Genomic DNA, 8,855 nt, shown 5'->3' with positions numbered 1-8,855 from the left:
CGTAGTTACTATTGAAGTTGAATAGGAAGTCATATACTGGAAATTTACTGTGACCTTGAAATTGACCTTTGACCTACCTTACAATGAACTTAACTTTGATTGTACCATTTTAAGTTATATATATTTTTTGCGTATTTTGAAAATTCTTGTTGATTGCATTTTTACAGCTTGTCAAGCATAAGACTAGTGGCTGTGTCCCTTATTTTGCGTATGTGGGGGTCTATACGAATGCGCTTGCTCCAGCTGGTGGTACAATATTCGGAGGCGGTATCGTCTCTCTGATCCTCTAGTTATAATTATAATTGCTAAGTGAATGGTAAAAAAAAAATTGTTTCACAATAGAGGTGAACTTTCACTATATAACAAAGTATTTAATTTCTGGTGTGAATTTCTTTCAGTGAATAATACTGCATTATCTGCTTCAGAACTATCACTTTTTCTCTCTCCACTTCTAATCTCTCTTCAATTTTTAATCTCTTTTTTTCAATCTGCAGTCTTTCTTCTTTGTAAAGGCCTGTTGTTGGATCTAAAAAAAATGAAACATTATGGTAGTTTAGGAAATACATTTACTTTTAAAAACATATGAGTGTTAAAATATATCTTTAATTAGTGAAAAAATGTATGATAAGAACTTTAAAACTTTGAGAATATTACCTGTGCTTGTTCTCTTCTTGCCTATAAAAAAGAACTAAAATTTTAATTCAATGTAACATTATACATTTTTCATGACACTATCTCAATTATATTTTGTTCTATTCATGACCTAGGGATAATTAACAAATTTAAAGGTTGACTAAAATGTAAAAATATTGTTGAAAGCTAAATGTAAGTTAGGAAACCCCTTTTTTAAAAAAAGTAAATATTTACAATATTAACTTACTTTGCACTGTTCTTCTGGATGGTCTGCATGGCGATCTGGATGATGCCTCAACTCTCTCTGCAAACAAAGAAATCAAAATTGAAAATTGTTTTAGATTTTACTGAAAAGTTTCCTTACAATTTTTACACTTTCTAGAAGTTTTTATTTGCAACAAGTAGTAAAAGCAGATTTAATTAAGGATACAAATACATTTCATAAAGGAAAAAAGAAATAGAATTATACACATACCAAAAATTGGACTTGAAGTCTCAAAGCTTGTACCTTCTTCTGAATTAAAAAAAAAAAACTTTAGGAAACAGTAGAAAACATAGAAAATAAATATGGCTTATAACATCATTATTTCTCCTTTATATGACATAATCATTCCCTTTATCCTATTTATATTCAAAACATGCAATTTTAAACAGTAAATGATATTTATCTTATTATTACCTGGGTCACATGGAATTTCTGTGCTCAACTCACACTGATCTTGAATAAAAAAAAACATATCAATTATTAAAACATTTACTCAAATTTTATTAATATCAAACTCTATGATATACACGTACTACTTCATAAAAATGCAAATTAATAGTTAAATGGATATAAATCTCATAAATCATAATCAGTAGTACCAGATTCAAAGCAAAGAGAATCATTGTGTTCCAACCCCCGCACACCTTCCACTGCAACTTCTCCGATGATCTCTATGACCTAGAGAAAATATAATAAAAAAATTATATAATAATAATAATAATAATAATAATACAAACAGGACACACTTTTAAAAAAATAATTTGAAAATAAATTTTTATAAACTTACTTTTTGCTCTCTAGCTGTCAGCTGGGGAGGTTCTGGCCCTCCCCCAGTCCTCCTCATCTGCTTCCTTCTCTCTGCTTCTTTCCTTTTGGTACGACTACAGTAGTCGTACCATTTTTTCCGCACCTCAGAAAATTTCCTCACATGCAAGGAAACACTGTTGATTCTGATTTAAATAACAAAACAATTCAACCTGTATAAATCATAGTAATTAATTTTATTTTATGTAATTTAATTTAATTTAATTTACTTCTTAATACTTTCACCGGTTTTCATGGAAAAAATTACATATTTTCAGAAATAAAAAATTCAACTTTTAAAGCTGTATTATTATTAATATTACTAGTATGGGATTTGCTGTTACGAAATTACACAAGCAACACACAGGGTTTCCACTAGATTTTGCATGCGAGGGTCATTTTGACCCCCACTTTTTAAAAATGGGGGTCATTTTCAAAATTAAGGGGTCAAGAATTCATAAGTTTGAAATAACATTGAAATAAATATTACAAGCAATAAAAACAACAAAAGTCATAAGTGTTATTTATGGGGTACTCTGCCACCAGATCATCCCTATCAATGACAGACCATATCATGTGAAAGCTGTAGGTGTAGGTCATTTAAAGAATGTCACTAATGGAACTTTCTGAATTTTATTGACATTTACAAATTTTACAGACTTTATCAAAGGCCCATTCGGTCTGACAAGCTTGAAAATTCTGTCAGACTGAAACAAAATCTCGCAGACCGAAGTGAAGTAATACAAATATGACAAATTATTGATGTTTTCAGGTGTATTTTTTAACATTTTTATGTACAGACACAGATGTGTCTGTACATATTGCCATCACCTGCGTCTGTCGGTCACAGGCTAGTCACATTTTCTGAAAATCCATGATACATGTATTTTGTTATTAAAAATTGATTGTCATTATGCTGTTAACCATTATGTAATATTGCATCAGAATAGAAGAAAACACAATTTTGGGTGCTGCTGCCATGATGACCATTATGGGAAAACCATGTTACTTATGATTGCCAAACTTTCAAAAAAGAAATACAGGACTAAAATGCAGCCTGAGTTGGAAAAGCAGTCTAATTGACTTCTTTTTCTGGAAGTTTTACATTTTCAAAGTGTGAACTTGAACTCCCATGGGCCTGAAGCCTTATGCTTGTTTCACATATTACTTACATTGGTATTAACTGTTGAGCATAATTAAAATTTGATGTTGAATTTGCAGTTTAACATAATGTACTTTTGCATCAGAATTGACAGTAGCCTATTTTGTTATTTCCTGCTTTTTGTCTGTACATTTGACAGCTTTGCTGCCTTGTTAATCATTGACATTAAATCTAATATTAATATTTATATATAAACTTGTAGAAAAAATATAGACAAAAAATTATTTGCATAACAAGTTTTATTTTATTTAATGAAAAATGCGTTGTAAATTGACACAAGGACTAAAAAAATACAATGAAGAATGTGTAGCCAGTAATATCAAACGTATGTCCATAAAAACGACTGTTAATCAGAAAACTAGCTCAGCCATTGTTTTTGGCAATAACTATATGCATTGTGAAACCGCTAAGTAAGGCGGTCGCTTTCATACATTTGAAACTTTGATAGGGACTGTCCACCCTGAGTCTAAATTCCTTCTTCATTTTATTTCTTTTTGATAACAAGAAATTATACTGTGAGCCTTCATCGAGTCCATGTGCACTTTCTCCAACTAGTGGTCGTGAACTGTAGGGTGCATGTACTGGTACATACATCTGTATCTGTCCATATATGTCTAAAGAAACCACTACTGGTCCAGGTGTATGATAGATGGGAAGAAGAGACATACATATGCTCGATAATTTTCAGAACCCGTAATAAAGCAGTAAGATTTATGTTGCTGTTGATAATAATATTAACTCCACACACCTTTTTCCTCTCCTCCAGATTATAAGTCCGCCGGGGCCCACCTTTCCAATTTCAATATCAATCCGTTTCTCTTCCTCACTTCGTTTTCATTTTTGCTACGCTGTGCACCAACGAAGTATTTTAAGTTCAACAACGTCATTTTTTTAAACAAAATGCTTAGCCCTGTTTACTGTGCACAACTGATAATGAAGAAACAGAGGAACAAGTCTGTAAAAAACGCAAAAAGCGTGAGCACATGTGTGCGGCCATTTTGTGGTGTAAGGGTATCACGGAACCGAAAACGAGACTGTATATTACGTCATCCCCAATCTCAGCCAGTCACAAAATAGTATATGTGAGTGAAACTGAGGTTAATAAATTATGTATAATTAGCTGGGAACTCCCCGGAATTTTCATCCCGTCTCTTCGAATGAAGTATAAATATCGTCCAGAAAGGAAACAAAAATGTATTCCTTGTATTTACACATTCCCAGCCAGTTTGAAAACTCGCAGAATAAATGAGATAAATGTGTGTCAAATGGACGCAGTACATTTAAAAATGGGGGTCAATTTTGATAAAAAAGCGTCAGGGACGCACAAATATTGCGCTAACGGAAACCCTGACACAGGGTGCAATGCTAGGCACCCCCCCCCATTACTAACTGAAAGGGGCAGGGGCACTATTAAGGGGTTTTGTTTAAGTATGAAAATGAAAGAGTCTACTTACTTTTGAGTTATCTTTTTCCAAATCTCCTCCTTCGATTTTTGAGTAACAGTATTTGAGAGTTGGCAAAAAAGAGCAGGATTAGAAGACACCTCGTCAACAATTGTACCAATCTCCTCATCGGAAAAACGACTACGCTTTTTAGGGAAACCTATCGGATCCTCCATTGTGTCAGCTGAGCAGACGTTCATGGAGCACCAGCATTTGTTGTTATATTTCTTGCCTCCGCGGCCCGAAGAGCAGTGTTTCGAGATTACAATATTTACTTCCGGGCACGACGTTGTGCTCTAACAGCGAAAAAAATTGCGAATGGTTTCAAGAAAGCTACGCAAAAAAAATTAGCGCGATTGCGCAAACCATAGCGAATGCGCAAACTGCGAAACGTTTCGTGAAAGCCGGAACTGAAATCAGATGACGCATGTATTGTTGTGTTCAGAGAGCGACTTCCGCTTGACCTAGGCTACTTTCCAGTGCTGTATGTCGAACAGTAGCTGCATCGGTATTTCTTCTCATTATATTTCAATTTTAGAAAATAAAAAACTTGACTTGTACTTGTATAATTTCCCACCAGTACGATAGGTATTTAATAAACATACCGGGTGGAAGATTTTTGAAAAATTAATAAGCGTACTGGGTACGTTTATTTGATACTTCGGTCCCCTTTTACGAGTGCGCCCGCGGGCGCATCTCCAGGAATTTTTTGGCGACATTTCCAATTTTTGGGCAACAATGTCACAATGTTGCACTCTGGTCAGAACCCTGTGAAACTATTCGATTTTTTTACCAGCTTCACCTGTTGCCAGACTGTTGTATTTTTACAACTCCTACTTGATGAAAACGAGGCACAATACCCGGGTGACAGGTTGAACTCATGGTCGTCGTACAAAATTTTTCCCGGGGTATGATATTGTGCGCCAGCATTATGTAAAGTGCATTCGATTGTAACGAGTAAACACAGCTGTATAGTACGTAATTGCCTCTAGCAGTGACACTTGGTCATCTGCCTGATTTGCATGTAAATAAACGCTGAGTGCCTTGTCGGCACTTGAGGTATATGATTTGGACACTAAAGACGTGTTTGTTTGCTTCATGTCATGGCGTGGTGGCAGCGGTATTTTTAAAATTTCGTAACTACGTACGTCAGAGATACATTTGAAAATGGCTAGTACAAATACAAGTTCACTTAGAGCACCAAAGCAATGGGTGCTTACAAAAACGGAGACAATAGGATCCTTCGAGAAGTGGAAGCAAAATCTCGAGTTTCTGCTTTCACAAGATGCAACATTTTCGCACTTTTTGTCAAGTAGTGTGACATGGTTGAAGAAAACCAAACAAAATCCTCTACGCGGATTTGTCGACGACGACGATACCATTTCTGAGAGACAACGACGCACAGCACAGCAAAAGGTAACCCAATTAGAGTCTATGCTAAATCAAATAGCCAACTTTTGTCCAGTAATTTCACGTGGATCAATTGTGAAAAACTCTACCAGTCTGAATTCTGTTTGGCAGTCTATTCGGTTACACTTTGGTTTTCAATCAACCGGCGCTCACTTTTTAGACTTTGCGCAAATAAAACTTGAACCCGACGAGAGGCCGGAGGATTTATATCAGCGTTTAATGGCGTTTGTAGAAGACAATTTGCTCACCGCCGATGGTGGTATTACTCATCACAACGAGGTTATGACAGACGACGAAGAAATTTCGCCTTCTTTAGAAAACTTTGTCATACTCACCTGGTTGAAGTTAATTCATAAAGATTTGCCCTTGCTAGTGAAAGAGCGATACGGAACGGAGTTACGATCTCGAACTCTCGCTTCAATCAAACCTGAAATATCTCAAGCTTTAGATTCATTATTGGATCAATTGAATTCTCACGAGGAAATTCGTGCCATGAGAGCAATTACAAAGCAAAAACCCAAAATTTTCTCTCCCGTGAAGGAGCACGGCCCTATTTTCAACGCAAAAAAACGTTCTTGCCCGCTTTGTAAACAGGCCGGTCGACAACGCTACGATCATTTTCTCAGCACTTGCAAATTTTTACCCGAGCAAGATAAACTTTACATCACCAGGACTCACCAGGTTATGTGCAATGAAGAGTCATCCTCTGATGAGGAAATTGTTGTAGCAGACGTGTCTACCAACTCAAATTTTGAGATTCCCAGCGCAGAGGTTCAACGTGTCCGCATTAGTCCTTCGCCATGCTTCGATGCTTATCACAATCAACACCCGGTTCATTTAACACTCGATTGTGGTGCCGAGTCTAATTTGATAAGTCAGACTACTGCAATAGAGATAGGAGCGCCCATCTTACCTAACAAGTCACAAACAGCCAGCCAGGCAGACGGGAAATCCACCTTGAACGTTATAGGTGAAACTCGTATACACCTCACTCGAAATGAGAGATCGTTTTTCCTGGAGGCTCTCGTAGTAGACCAGTTGAGTACCGAAATTTTGGCCGGAACTCCATTTTTAGAGATGAACGATATTACTTTAAGACCAGCCCGAAAGCTGATTTCTTTTTCAGATGGCTCCTCTATTACGTATGATGCTGGAAAAAACGTTCGATCTACAGCAAACATCAAACGTACTCAGTCTCATATACTTCGCGCGGGACCAATAAATTCCACGCTTTGGCCTGGAGACTATATTGAAACTGTCATTCCTGATAATTTGATTGGTGAGAAGGAACTCGCCGTTGAACCATGTGTCTATGGCAATGATTCTTCGCCTGTGTGGTTAAATCCGCAAGTCGTAAGATCAGTTCATAACAAAATAAGACTTACAAACGACACCGAACTACCATGTATTGTGAAACGCAACTCTCACATTGGTTTTGTCTGTCCAGTGAGCGATAGTGAAAAATCGCTTGATTTCCAGCCATCCACTTTGGATACTTCGCCTGCCAACATTTCTATTGCGTCACCAGTACTTCACTCTGCTGCCGTAAAGTTGGATCCAGATTCTCTGTTGACATCAGGGGACAAACAAGATTTTCAGACACTACTTGTGTCATACGACAATGTTTTCAACCCGTCAATCCCCGGATACAATGGTGCTATGGGACCTTTTAAATCGGTGGTAAACATGGGTCCTACTCAACCGCCCCAGAGGAAGGGCAGGATTCCCCAGTATAGCAGAGACAAACTTGTCGATCTACAAGAGAAATTTGATTTTCTGGAGAGTGTTGGCGTCTTCGCAAAACCGGAAGATGTGGGTGTGAATGTCGAATATCTGAACCCTTCATTTCTGGTAAAAAAGAGCAACGGTTCGTTCCGCTTGGTTACTGCTTTCAACGAAGTTGGAAAATATTGCAAACCTCAACCGTCTCTTTTACCTGACGTAAATTCAACATTACGTAACATTGGAGGATGGAAACACATTATTACCACTGACTTATCCAGTGCCTTTTATCAGATTCCACTGGATAAGAATTCTATGAAATATTGTGGAGTTGCTACTCCTTTCAAGGGAGTAAGAGTCTACACACGTTCAGCAATGGGAATGCCCGGGTCGGAGACAGCATTAGAAGAGATGATGTCACGTGTCCTTGGTGATCTTATAATGAAAGGCGTCGTTTGTAAGATCGCCGACGATCTTTACTGTGGCGGCGAAACTGTGAAAGAACTGATGGATAATTTCCGACAGGTTCTACGAGCTCTCAGCAAGTGTGATCTCCGTCTTTCTCCGACCAAAACCGTGATTTGTCCAAGGGAAACAACAATCCTCGGATGGACTTGGAGAAGTGGTTTTCTCTCTGCCAACACTCACCGTATATCTACATTGTCGAACTGCGACCGCCCCATGACAGTTTTCGCGCTCAGATCCTTCATTGGTGCCTATAAAGCATTCGCACGCGTACTACCTGGCTGTGCTTCGATACTTGCTCCCCTAGATAGCATGACTGCCGGAAAACAGTCCCAGGATAAACTGTCATGGACGGAGGAGAATATTGTTGCCTTCGAAAATTCAAAGAAAGCTCTACTCAACCATCGTTCTATTATGATTCCTCGGATCAACGATGAGCTTTGGCTTGTGACAGATGCCTCTTCTCGACACTCTGGTCTTGCTGCAACTTTGTACGCCAAACGCGGAGATAAGCTTCGTTTATCTGGATTTTTCAGCGCAAAACTCCGAAAACATCAGGTGACTTGGATACCGTGTGAACTGGAAGCGTTAGCTATAGCTTCTGCGATCAAACACTTCGCTCCATATATTATACAGTCAAGTCACCAAACGCATGTTTTAACTGACAGTAAGCCTTGCGTACAAGCACATGTTAAATTATGCAGAGGAGAATTTTCTGCAAGTCCACGAGTGTCTACATTTCTCTCTTTAGCCAGTAGATATCACGTTTCTGTGCAACACCTGGCAGGTTCAGATAATATTCCAACTGATTTCGCAAGTAGAAACGCAAAAGAATGCCAAAACCAGAAATGTCAAGTTTGCAGCTTTGTCTATGACCTACAAAACTGCGTGGTATCTAGTGTTTCCACCAACGATGTTCTTAGCGAGATCAAACAGCTACCATTCACCAACC

At 37.9% G+C, this 8,855-nt stretch overlaps 1 long non-coding RNA gene across 1 annotated transcript; it reads right to left on the bottom strand.

Moving 5' to 3' along the window:
• Nucleotides 1-880: 880 nt before the first annotated feature.
• Nucleotides 881-1,539, bottom strand: LOC147761867 (uncharacterized). The gene is made up of 3 exons (XR_015334445.1): nt 1,313-1,539; nt 1,109-1,147; nt 881-937 (listed from the first exon to the last, which is right to left on the bottom strand). It is a non-coding gene; the product is annotated as an uncharacterized LOC147761867 (long non-coding RNA).
• Nucleotides 1,540-8,855: the final 7,316 nt, after the last annotated feature.

Source organism: Lingula anatina, chromosome 5 (assembly GCF_051362555.1).
Source record: "Lingula anatina isolate TDL-2025a chromosome 5, LinAna3.0, whole genome shotgun sequence".
In the NCBI taxonomy this organism is placed as follows: domain Eukaryota; kingdom Metazoa; phylum Brachiopoda; class Lingulata; order Lingulida; family Lingulidae; genus Lingula; species Lingula anatina.
The sequence above is the reverse complement of the archived record's forward strand: the minus strand, read 5'-3'. Positions and strand labels throughout refer to the sequence as shown.